We start from the raw sequence: 13,261 nt of genomic DNA, 5'->3' as shown, positions 1-13,261 counted from the left end.
ATCCTCAGGGACAGGGATCCATCTCTCCTCTCTTCACACCCTGCTGCTGAATGTGTGATCACTACACTAAGAATAATCTGAGGGGTAGAGGACAGGCTCCAAAAATTAAAAAGAAAAAGAAAATAGACATACACTAATGATAACAATGCTCTCATTAGTAATAGGATCACAGGTGACTGTTTTCACTCCCAGATTCTACCTTATATTACATTAAAAGTGTAATTTAAAATAATTATATTTGTTAGCATTTCACATTAGGTAGGAGAAATTAAGAAAATCCATCCACATGATTTGGCTGGGCCTGATAACACTCAGATTATTAACTGGATCAATTGCCTAAAAGTGATCCAATTTTCTCTAAAGAAAAAGACATCCCTTCGGTAACAAGCCATTTTGTTCTTTTTATGATCATTTATCATTCACTCCCTACTTCTAAGCTTACAGGAAACTCTAATCACCTCAAACACAAACATTCCTGGGTTCTTTAATATTCCTTCAGTTCTTGGGCTTCTAAATGACTTTTGATCACACAGAATGAAACTCCCAGCATCTTCTGCCTTTCAGCTGGTATTCCAGAAGTCCCCTAACTACTGCCTCCCGTGGACCACAGGCAAGTCACCCTGTGAATGCTTTATTCGCTTTATTCCTATGGCAACACCAGTTCGGCCTGTGTTTGTGCTGTTTTATGCTAAACTAGTGGTTTACAAAAATTTCCACAATGTCCCTTAAATCATTTGCACAACTAGTAGGCTTGATTTGAATTCTATGGAACACGTGTTTTCTGGTTCTGCTTCCTACCCTCAACTATTCAAGACAGGGTAGAGGAAATAGTATTTTCCTATCTACGATGTATTCACCATCTGCAGACCCCACTGCCTAAATGAGCCAAATCAGCAATCACCCACTGAATCATGAACGTCTTCTCCAATAACTATCTCGAAGCCCATTCAAATAAAAGCAATAAATGTTACCAGGGGAAATACAAATCTCCACTCAACCAGGACTTTTCCATCTAAGCAACATTACAATTTATCTACCTGTTCAAATTTTTTAAATTATGAAATAGACCTGTTGGAGCTGACAATAGTCATCTGCTAATCCCAGGAGATTAATCCAACAGGGTCACTTCTTCACAGCACTGGAATCAACCAAGCATTTATTTACTGATCATTAGTTGCATGGACAACACAGTCTCAACTCTAAGGATGTTTTCAATTTCTTTATAGAAACAAGGGAGATAGGTCTGCAGCAGTGTAAGCATTATTTATCAGGTGTCTACTGTAGGAAAAGTGACTAAGACAAAATAGAACCAGGGGTTAAATTGTGTACAGTAGTTCATACCTTGCTAGAATTTAATATTTCATTCTAGTTTCTGCCCTATTCACCTGGTCCAAACAGTAAGTTGGAATTTAGATAAATGGAGAAAAAGACATTTGAAATATGGGGATTAACATGAACCAAGTTCCCAGGTAGTTAGAATCAGAGTGAATCTGAGGAGCAGTTGAGAGTCAGGTCTGACCAAGGTAGTTAGAAAAGACTGAGAGAACAGTGGAAAGTGCAATGAATGCCTAAGAAGAAATCAGCCTAAGGAAATCCCAGGAACAAGACACAAATTATCTGATGCAGCTCAAAGGGAGTCAGTGAAGAGTTTCCAAGAACAGCAAGGATCATTTGTCCTTAAAAGTACTCCTGAAGATATGACCAACACCTTAGCAAGAGGTTTCCTATACATTTGGACTTTTACTCAGAAGAGAGAGCAAAAGTCAACTGGAGCATGATAACATGTCATCCAGGCACATGTACCTGCACACACATAGTCACATTAGTTCACTTGATTTTCTTCTCTTCTTCAAAAATGATACCAAAGTAAAGAAACATGTTATTCCAAACCATGAGAGAAATTCATATAATCTATGTTCTCATTTAACTATCTCTAATGCTATAGTTCTCAAACTTGGAATGAAGTTCAAGAACCTTGTGAAGAAAAATAATAATTATCAAAGATCCAAAGAAGCCAGGTGTGATTGGAGCATGACTCTAATCCCAGCAGCTCAGGAGGCTGAGGCTGCAGCATTGTGAGTTCAAGGCCAGCCTCAGCAACTCAACAAGGCCAGAGCGTCTTAGAGACTCTGTTTCAAAATAAAAAATAAAAAAAGGGTTGGGGAAGTGGCTCAGGGATTGAGCACCCCTGGGTTCAGTCCCTGGTGTCAAAACAAAGAATCAAAAAAATCTAAAGAAAGTTTCATTAAAGGATTCTTGGGCACCTGGGTTTGAAAAAGACTGGCTAAAAGAAAACAATAAATAAAAAGACCTTATAACTAATTCAGACACACACTGTCTCTCTCAAACCACCCCCGACACACACACTTTAAGAATCCAGATGGAAACTATGTATTCAACCAGAGATATGAAAAGTTGTGCTCTATACATGTAATAAGAATTGTAATGCATTCCGCTGTTATATATAAATTAAAAAAGAGAAAAAAAGATTACAGAAAACTAATGTTTACTAAAAAAAATCATAAAATCCAATGTGTGAGAAAATCATCTAGAAACACTGTGCAAAACCCAGCAATTTCTATTAAACAAGATGCCATTGACAGTTTGCCTAATTCCAAGATTAGTGTAAGAAATGTTTTAAGTGCTAGACTTTTTATGAGACCTTTTCTAAAATAATCATTTGCCTTGTGGGGTTTTCAAACTGCCCAATAGAATCTGTCTTCTATTTTTCCTACTGTACACCTAGTCAGTCTCCCTGTTCATTTTTTTTTGTTTTTCCATTTATTAAAATGTTTTAAATTTATTAACTGATACATAAAAATTGTACATATTAAAGGGGTGCCATGTTGTCTTTAGATACATGTATACACGGCATAATATTTAAATCAGGTTAAGCCCTGTTGATGTTTGTAATATAATTATTAGTTTCATAAAAATGCCTCCCAATCGTCAGTACTAACAAGCGTAATTCATTTGCTTACAACTTTCCCAGGAAAACAAAATTACCATGACCCTCACCACCATCAACATGGGAAGTCAGGCATCCTCCAGCTATAATCACAGATAAAATTCTCACCACATGGTGAGACCCTAAAATACCCCCAAATCCTCTGCAACTACTATTTCACCTCTGTGGAAATGTTCTCCTTAACTTAAGGCTAATGACCACACTTCAGCAGTAATCAGAAATCCAAGAGCTGCCAGGGTGCCGGGGATCCACAATTCTAGTTGATCACAAATGATGTTTTTCCCTCAACTAAAGATGATCCCCAGGTTGTGGGGCACAACAGGAGGCTAGGGGACAATACGTGGAATAACTGGCAGTGGCATGTGTGCACATTTTCTAAACTGAGGCTCCATATAAAATTGTTTGATGATAGGGTATCCCTTTAAAAACAATGAGAAGGGGCGGGTTTTGGATGTACTGCTATTCCATGATTCAATTCTACCTAAGAGAATTCTGAGTCTATGAAATAGGAAGTGACAATCCAAGGCACCAGGCATCCAGTGGCAGCAGCTGGAGCAGAATACCTAGGGCTGATCCCCAGGTCAGCACATCCAAGGAGTTACCAATGTGACCATCACCACTGGTGGCAGGTGTTTGGTGCACGGAGAACTCTATGACGGCATCAAGAACCTCCCATCAAGTACAGCAACACAAAAAAAGGAACCTGAGGGCAAAATTCGCTATGATCCCAGGACACCAAGATCTCAGAAGAGGGCTGGGCAGAAAAATCTCAGAAGCGTTAATTAAGAACAAGAGAATTATTTTTAGCTTTAAATGACATTAGCTGGAAAGTGTACACTAGGAAGGAATGCACAAGTGTGTGTAATCATTTAATAATAGCATGAACATGCCCTCGGGAAGTAAACAGGAGTCATGAGGGTATCCCAGATTCTAGCCATGACATCTGCTCCATCACCTCTGATCAGCTGACCTTGGGGCACACAGGGACTAGTCTGCACTTGAAGGATTTTCCAGATGTTTCTGAGATTGCTCTCCTCCTTCTTACATCTGTTCCAACTGGGAGAAACTGCCCTTTCATCAGATCTCCCCCCACTGCATGTCCACCCCTGCTCCCCAGAGCTCTTTTAAAGTTCTTCAAGCTGTTTCAGAGCAGTAGGACTCCTGTTCTTCACCTCTCCCAGGGCACCTGCAGGCAGGTGCAGGTGAGTGGGCCAGTCCATCCTCAATGAGCATGTACCAACATGGGACCCAAGAACAGGAAGAGCCACTACCCGGAAAAAAAAAAAATGAGCGCTTTATCCCAAAGCTCAAGGGCTAAATGATACCCACGCACCAACTCAACTTCTCAGGGTTCAAAGAGAACCAGGTCCTTCCCAGTCTCATTTCAGAGACCTCAGAAGTCCACTAACATTAATTCCAGAGATCAGTGGAAAGCTCCAAGACAGTTAAAATCAGGTAACCTACAGAGGAGTTTCTTACTGTAAGTTTCTTACAGAGAAACAAAACTGTCCTTTCCGTGGAACTCTGCCAAATGTTTCATAAAAATGTAATGTTAAAAAAGCAGTAGGGGCCTTCTAGTCCTGGACAAGCTAGGTTTCGATCAGTGTAAAGTCAGGAGTGTGCAGAAGCATGTCTGCCTGACATGAAACTTGAACCTGGAAAAATTGTTCTTTGTGTCTTCAGATTATCTGTGCCTCCCCTTCCCAAGCTGCAGTTTCTAAAAAAACACATGACCATCAGTCAAGGGGATGCCTCTCCCCGCAGCTCCTGCCTGTCCAGTGTCTTCTCTAAGTAGGGAGTGGAAGCTGTCAAGGTCTCACTCTTTACTGCAATAGGTGAGAGAAAGACCCTGTCCAGCACAAGGGCTCCATGTCCCTAAATGGCCATCCCCTGGGCAGCTGTGAGGCGAGAACTGTAATAAGTAGCTACTGAGCGGCCTCAACCTCACCCCTCACCACTGAGATTTAAATAGCAGATGCATGGCAGAAAGGAAATCGAGTCCAGTGCCAGGGGCTGTGGTAGATGTTGAGGATGATCAGAGCTCTGAGGAAGGCAGAGCAGGCGTGAGCAGCTTACCTAAGGCTTCCAGGATTCTTATTTTAGGAAACTGACTTCTTAGCACTCAGCAGGCAACTGTAACTTGAAACTGAATAGCCTAGAGCTATCCTAGAGGGTTGGGACAACCCACCCTGGCCTCTACCAGATCAGGCTGGCACAGGCAGGGGGAAAAGGCCTTACTCCTTTGGGGGTAAGTGATGATTACAATTGTACTCAATGCTTAATTTATTTAAAAAATATCATAAACAGCAAGGGGAATAGTCAAAGATCCAGGTGCAGTGGGACCTGGCTACAATCCCAAGTACTACTTGGGAGGCTGGGGCAGGAGGACTGCCTGAGCCAGGAGTTGAGAATTGTCTGGGCAACAAAACAAGACCCAGTCTAAGAAAGAAAGAAAAAAAAAAAGATTGGAACCCAGAAAGCTGGCTCTTATAAGGTGTAAGCTCTGGTCTGAACTGAGGCAGGCTCCCTCCTCAAGATGTGTGCAGAAGACACTTCAGCACACAGAGCAGCCAGTTGCTCTTTACACCACTTATGAACAGTCTTTTTCACATGCAATGAGTGAAGGAGGATAAGAGCAGTCTGCAGTGAGAATTTCTGTAGTAAAGATGCTTACAATCTTTCCATTCCTTAGAGCTCCACATCTCAGTTTCTGCACCATCAAAACACTGCTAACACCAGCATCTCCCTTTAAGAGCTGGTGTGAACGTTTAATGGAGTAACACTGGCAGCAATGTGCCCACAGCCTGGCACACACTGAGTACTGAGTAAGCATCAGTCCCTCCTCCCAGGGCAACAGCCCCCAGAAGCAACCATAGCCTCTTCTTTCTAGACCCCTAAACCACCAGTGTCCAGGAAATGAATAGTGGCGACTGCCTGATTCTCCAGCTTGAAACCATTAGCCAGAGTCGTCTTCCCCACAATCTTCAAACTGGATCCCCAGGACTTTTTGTTTATTGTTTTTTGTTTTGTTTTGCTTTTTTTTTTTTTTTTTTTTAGGTACTGGAAATGAACCCAGGGATTCAAGAATGCTAAGCACGCTGCACACTCAGCCCTGATCCTCGAGTTTTAGAGATGGTCTCAGTCATCAATCCATAAAGACAGAGGCAAAGAGCAGAGAAGCCAACCCCCACTCCAGTTGTGGGAAGAGGCTCAGGACCACTCCACCCTCCTTCTTTAGTGGGTCATAAGAACAGATAAAGGGAATGGCTTCTTGAGGGGTCTCCAGAACCTCCTGCCTCCCCTTTCCAAGGCCTAGCTCATAGCCAGAAATGCTTCCCTGGTTCCAAACCACAGCCTCTTCCTGTCTGATCTGCTCTACACAGACTTGTCCCAGCATGAGAACCAGACCCACTCACACACCACCTACCCCATGTCATCTCACAGTCTGTGTCCAAGTAGGGGAGGATGATCTGCCTTGGAGAGCCAGACAGCAACACAGGAGACCCTTCCCCAAATCAGCACCACGGCCTCAGCTCTGCAGTCAGAGGGCCCATGATTCACACCCTGGACAGAACTGAAGCTATCTTGAATGGGTAACATCACACATGAACTGTGTATGGTTCACGTCAACTCATTCATTCAACTGAAATTGCAGAGTAACTGAGGAACTAATCCTTAAAATGACTGAGAAGACTGAGCTTGATCCACTGCAAGGGCTGGAAAAGACCTACTGATTTTCACCTGGCCTCTCTCATGCATCTACTGGAAAAAAGAATGTTAGTTCATTATGAATATCTTTTTCTTTCTGAAAACTCTTTGGTAGGAAGCATGCTATCAAAAGGGAGGGGAGGGGTGTGACACTGTTGCTGGTTTCTAAAATAAAAAAATGACAGGGTGATAAATACAGTTAATTTCTAAGACTTTATCATCAAAATTTCACAAAGTATAGCTTTCTATTACAAAAACATATTAAGATTCTAGTGAATAAAACTGACTTAAGTTGATCACATTAAAAATTTTTGGCGGGGGCTGGGGGGGGTGCTGGAATAATAGCTCAGTGGTAGAGCGCTTGCCTTGTACATGTGAGGCACTGTGTCCGATTCCCAGCACCACATATAAATAAGCAAATAAAATAAAGGACCATCAACAACTAAAAAAAATTTTTTTAAAAATTTATCTGGGACTGGGGTTGGGACTCAGTGGTAGAGCGCTTGCCTCACATATACAGGGCACTGGGTTTGCTCCTCAGCACCACGTAAAAAAATAAATGAATAAGTAAAGATATTGTGTCCATCTGCAGCTTAAAATTTTTTAAAAAGAAAATTTATCTGTTCCACTGGAACTTTTCCTCAACATTCCAAATGGTACCAAAGTGTCACTCCCAAAAGAGAAAAAGCCCAAATTCTATTTTGGAAGATCATGACACTTTAATGTAAATTGAAAATCAATGTGTCCTACAAGAGAAAAATGTGAGCATGAGAACTGTTGTACCATGTCATCCAAATAGATTAGAAGAAATGGTCTGGTCCCACCAGCTGAAGTCCCTGTTGGCTTCCTGCCACAGCCTCTCTGAATTCCCACAGAAGTGAGGGTGGCACCAGGTGAACAGGGTGCTCCTGTATGTCCTTCAGGAACCAAATCCTCTATGGCCTCTGTGTACAGTTTCCGCCAATTGCGCATCTCACAGGATGGTAATGTCGAAATAAAAGGTAAAGTCCGTCTGCTTCCTCCTCCTGAGTGCACACATTCCTTCTGTGCTCATAACACTGGCATCACCACTGACACTTCACATTCTCCAAAACAAGTACCACTTGCAAATTCCTCCATGCAGCCCCTACAAGGCACCCTTCAGATTGACTGGAATTGAAATAAGTATTTCAAGGAGCTATTACAAATGCTGAAACTCCCGGATTTTCCACATCAGAGAATCTTTTTTTTTTTTTCCCCTACATTTCAGCACCACATATTCCACACAAATCAAGTTTTTGTTGCTTTTTTTTTTTTTTTTTTTCTAACAGAGCAGCAGCCATGTCCAAACCCCATCAGGAATATCCAGGTCTTACCTCCTGCATCTGGCATGTGGCCAAGCCGCCATTGTGTCTCACTCCTAACCCTCCGGATCCTAAATCTGTCTCCTGAGGTCCCAAATTTAGCCTGAAGCCTTGCTTTGGCATGAAAAGAATTGGAACTACTCATTCGAAACCTGGATCATTTTTCCATTTCCAAAGAGAGAGGCGATTTTAGTAAATCTCAAATAAAAGAATAAATGGGGGCTGGGGTAGTAGCCCAGTAGGAGAGCACTTGCCTTTCATGCATGAGGCCCTGGGTTCAATCCTCAGCACACATAAAAATAAATAAATAAAAATAAAGATACTATTAAAAAAAAGAATAAATGGGTCAGGCATAATTCCTTGTAATGAGACTGATCAATACATCAACTGCAAATCATTCCTTGTAAGAAGAATGATAATTACGTGGGTATCAAAAATCTATAAGGTGGCTGAACACCTCTTCATGAAGAATGAGGTTAGGAGGATGGAAACCCCCAGAACTACAAGCTAAAGGCAGCGAGTCAGATCTAAAAGCACACTGAAATACATGCTGGCCGGAGCACGTGTTTGCTGCAGAAGCTGGGGTGCCACATGGCAGCAGGGATCAATGCTCCATTGTGAGTCCTGCGCTAAGCAGACTCCACAGGCCACTGTGTATGCCACAGCACGAGCCCTGGAAGGATAAAAACCACTAATTCTGAGGCAGAAAGCAGGTTTGCCCATTTGAAAGCCGAAGCTACCAACCAGCAGTTATAGAAATGAAGTTGGAGGAACACAGAGTATCAGTGGGCCTCAGGGGAAAAAAAAAAAAAAAACAGATCCTCCTACCAGCAAAGCAGAAAGGGAAGGAAAAAATGGGAGGCCCTCCTGTGGAGAGCAAGTGGTCTCACCCAGATTCTGCAGGCACCAGCCCAGGTCAAGAGAGGAGCAGAAGCCAGACAAGCAGAGGCCTGGCAGAGGTTAACCGGCTGGAGCCCTAAGCAAACATGCACTTAACATCCAAATCAAACACACTTCAGAAAGACTTAAATAAAATGAATCTCTTCAAATGGAGTTGCAAGTAGGCATTCTCGGGGTTTTGCCATGAATCTCAACAAAACAAATTCTGCAATTAGGGGAAACTCCATTTGTTACTTTATTAAAAAGTTAAATGACAACATGAAGGAAAATTATAAAAATGATTCCAAAGAAATAGTTCTTAGATATTTCACAATACCTTCTCTTTTTCTCACAATACTTTTTTTTTTAAAGAGAAAGTGAGAGAGGAGAGAGAGAGAAAGAGAGAGAGAGAGAGAGAGAGAATTTTTAATATTTATTTTTTAGTTCTCGGCGGACACAACATCTTTGTTGGTATGTGGTGCTGAGGATCGAACCCGGGCCGCACGCATGCCAGGCGAGCGCGCTACCGCTTGAGCCACATCCCCAGCCCCTCTCATAATACTTTTAATGCGAAGTATTGAAATATAAACTCAGTGAAACACTAGCAAGTTTTTGTTTTTGTTTTTGTTTTTTAAATTTCAACAAGTTCATTTTTAAAGTTCCATGGTCACAGTGCTAGGAAAAATAGGACTATGGGATAATGGTATAGTTAACACTTGTATACTGTATTGTGTGAAAACGGTGTTTGTAAAAGCATTGCCACAATTGAATTTCCCAGATAACCCAAACATCAATGTTAAACTCAATCAAAGCCAACCGAATCTTCATTCAAACCTTCTCACTGGCTTTTCAATTTTTCCCTATTAATTCCCTCTCCACAGTCCTTTCACTGTGCTAGACAAAGTCAAATTCATACAAGTAGAATAACTCTGCATGGTTTTCCATCAATCTGGTGGTAGAAATTAGGTCACCAAAATCCCCTGCCCACTCCTGACTTAAGGCCACCACTCTGCAGTCTTATCGCCTTGAAGAATACAAGCAACCAAGAGTTCATTGCTGTTTCCAACTAACTCAGCAGACCTTCGCAGGTGACTAAAGAGCTCCAAGCCTCAGTCACCTCATCAGTAAAATGAGGCAATGGTGGCACCTTTCTCCGGAGGCAAGGTAAGCTGCTGGATGTCAACTGTACTTGGCATCGCAAAGGCTCAAAATTATTTCTTTGGTTGTTAGATTCTGTCTGTATTCTGGCAGCAGTCAGATTACCAAAATTGATCCACACAAGTTTAGCTATAAAATTGGTCTGACGTAACTGAGAGACAAGTCAATGAGTGTTCCCCAGGTGGAGCAGACTGAAGAACGGTCACCCAAAGATATCAAGTCCTCATCCCCGGAACATGTTACCGTGTTTGGGAAAAGGGTCTGTTCAGACATGATTGAGGATGGTGAGATGAGGAGGCAATCTTGGATTATCCAGGGAGGCCTAAATCTAAAGAGAGGATCTTCAAGAGACACACAGGTCAGAAGAACACAGAGGAGAAACAAGGGGATGGAGCAGTGACTCTAATGATGCAAACACAAGCCAAGCAACACCAAGGAATCCCTGCAATTCCCCATGAAACTAGGAGATAGGTATGGATCAGGCCATGCCAGAACTGTGAGAGAATAAACTTGTTTTTTTTTTAAGTCAGGAAGTTTGTGAAAATTTGTTCCAACAACCCCAGGAAACCAATACACCAGGAAAGAGTTGTGGCGATTCATGGAGCAAAAATTAAAAGGGAGATGAGACATTTCCACAGCTAGGACTTGTACTTCTTACAGAAACTCCTACAGGGGAGGAAAACTTGAATTTACCTTGGACTTAAGATCTGTGAAATTGTTTATAAAGTGTGGAGTCTGGGAAAACGGTCATTTGGACATTACAACCAGTTTCCTGTCTCATAAAAGGTGGGCATCTGTTCCCTTTCAGGATGTGTTCCATTTGTTTTGGAAAAGCCATGCACACCACTGGGCCAGCAGCTTACACAACCCTAATACCAAGTCCCTAACCAACAGAGGTCATGTGGGGGTGGCCTTTTAGGATTGCTGTCTTTGGAGAACACTTGTCTTCTCCAAATTCAGATTAGGTTCTGTGACTCTCCAGAGGTAAGCTCCGTTTGAATGTAGCAGTGCTCCCTGCAGGGAGGTGACAATGGAATCAGAAAATAGATTTATAAGTAAAATCATTACCCAGTACACTCAATCAATAACTGTGGGGAAATCTGCAGAGTGAGTGAGTGGTGTATTTGGTCCTGGAAATGGAAGAGGAGGCAAGACTGCCACCCTCCAGCAGATCTAGGGCACCACTGGAAGAAGAAGAAGGAGAAGGAGAAGGAGAAGGAGAAGGAGAAGAAGGGATCCTAATGTTAACAATGCTGACCTTGACAATGCCAATCTTTTGCAGGCCAATGGCCCAAGAGTCACCACTGGGAGCACTGTATATTTTGGGGGAGGGCGGAGAGGTACCAGGAATTGAACCTAGGGGCACTTGATCACTGAGCCACATCCCCAGCCCTATTTTGCATTTTATTTAGAGACAGGATCTCACTGAGTTGCTTAGTGCCTCACTTTTGCTGAGTCTGGCTTTGAACTCGAGATTCTCCTGCCTCAGCCTCCTGAGCCACTAGGATTACAGCCATATACCACTGTGCCTGGCTGAGAGCCCTGTATGTTGATCATCTCTTTTGGCCCTTGCCACAGACTGAGAGGTAATCATTGCTGTCCCCACTTTACACAGGAGACATTTTAGGCCCAGATGGATTAAGTAATTCATCTTTAGTCAAATAGCTACATAAAGCTTAGGTTTTAAAGCCAGGTGGTTGGACCCCAGAGTCCTGCTCTTAGCCACTGGGATGATGTGAAAAGAGGTAAGAGATTTGGGTTGAACATTATGACAGTAGATAGAGTAACAAATTATATTACAAAGTAGGATGCATTAGAGGAGGACAGCATAGTGATAAGTCACTGGACACCAAAAGACAAGAAGATCCCAGGAAGCAGGTGGGCGAGGTCTCTCCACAGTACCTGAACAAAGGTGACGGGTGCAGGTCAAGTGTGTTCTAAGAGCAGCAAATGCAAAGCAAAGGAGCCGAGAGCAGCTTTTGACCATGAAAAGCCCTGTGCTTTCTCTCAAGAGGGCTCTACCTCACTTGGATGGCTTTTATAAATCACAGATGTTCCTGGCCCCACGCCAGCCTCCTGAATCAAAACTGTTGTGGGTGTTACTGTCCTTTAGCAAGCACCCACCTACACCACCCCACCCACCACTGGGTACTATGAACCATAAAGGTGGAGAACCTCTGCTGCCATAAAGAAGAGCATTCACAGACTGAAATGATGGGGGCTGCTGCAGGAGATGAGTTACAGGTTGCAGCAATGGTCCAGGCAGAAGATGGGAGTATCCCAATTGGCTGGTAGAGTTTTCATGGAGTACTTTTTATTAAACTTGCAATTGTATAGGCAAATTGAAGGTTTACTTGACACTATTTAGATTTGCATTAAACGTTTAAAAATATGTTAAATGTTAGAATGTGGACTGCATTAGTATAGTCCATGTTCTAACAACAGCAATTCAGCTACTAATTACAAATTCAACCCATTGATGATTAGTGAGTTATTTTTTATTTCAAGCTTGCAGCCAGGCCTGGTGGTGGTACACACCTGTAATCTCAGCTATTGGGGAGGCTGAGACAGGAGGATTGCAAGTTAAAAAACAACCCTGGTCAACTTAGCAAGACCCTTTCTCAAAATTAAAAACTGAAAGAGCAGGGAATGCAGTAGAGTGGTAAAGCATCCCTGGAGTTAATTCCCAGTACCCTAAAAAGAAAAAAAGGAAAATAAAATCTTGATAATTGCTTCGTAATCATTTTACTATATATCAAAACATAAAGCACAATGAATACATAACTATTCTAATCAAGGTATTGGCTTTTTTTTTTTCCTCTGGCATCCCGGAGTTCTTTTTTTATAAACAGCTTGAAACAATACTTGCAGACCTATAGTTACCTCTTCTCAGAAAGCACTGGGTTAAACCCTTCTGATGTGCCTGATACCAAGAAATTCTAAATACTTGATTAAATTGCTCACATCCTGGAAAGCCACAGTGTATTTGGAGATGGCAAAAATTATGAGACTACAATCTTTGTCCGGTTTAAAACTTGATATTAGTGCTTTACCAATTGTGGAGCTCTAACAATTCAAAGGTATCCTTTAGAAATGAGACTTTACTGCTAAGTCAGTGGATGTAAATCATCTTAAATTGGCTACTGTACCAAGGGACACATACATACTTGCTTAGTCCTCCATGATGTTAAAAGAAAAATATATA

The 13,261-nt window shown here is 42.1% G+C and overlaps 1 protein-coding gene across 7 annotated transcripts in view; it reads right to left on the bottom strand.

The window, feature by feature from the left end:
• Ptprm (protein tyrosine phosphatase receptor type M) overlaps nucleotides 1-13,261 on the bottom strand; it is a 788,264-nt gene that overhangs the window by 741,529 nt on the left and 33,474 nt on the right. The window lies entirely within an intron of this gene.

Source organism: Urocitellus parryii, chromosome 13 (assembly GCF_045843805.1).
Source record: "Urocitellus parryii isolate mUroPar1 chromosome 13, mUroPar1.hap1, whole genome shotgun sequence".
Lineage (NCBI taxonomy): Eukaryota > Metazoa > Chordata > Mammalia > Rodentia > Sciuridae > Urocitellus > Urocitellus parryii.
This window is presented reverse-complemented; position numbering and strand designations above follow the sequence as displayed.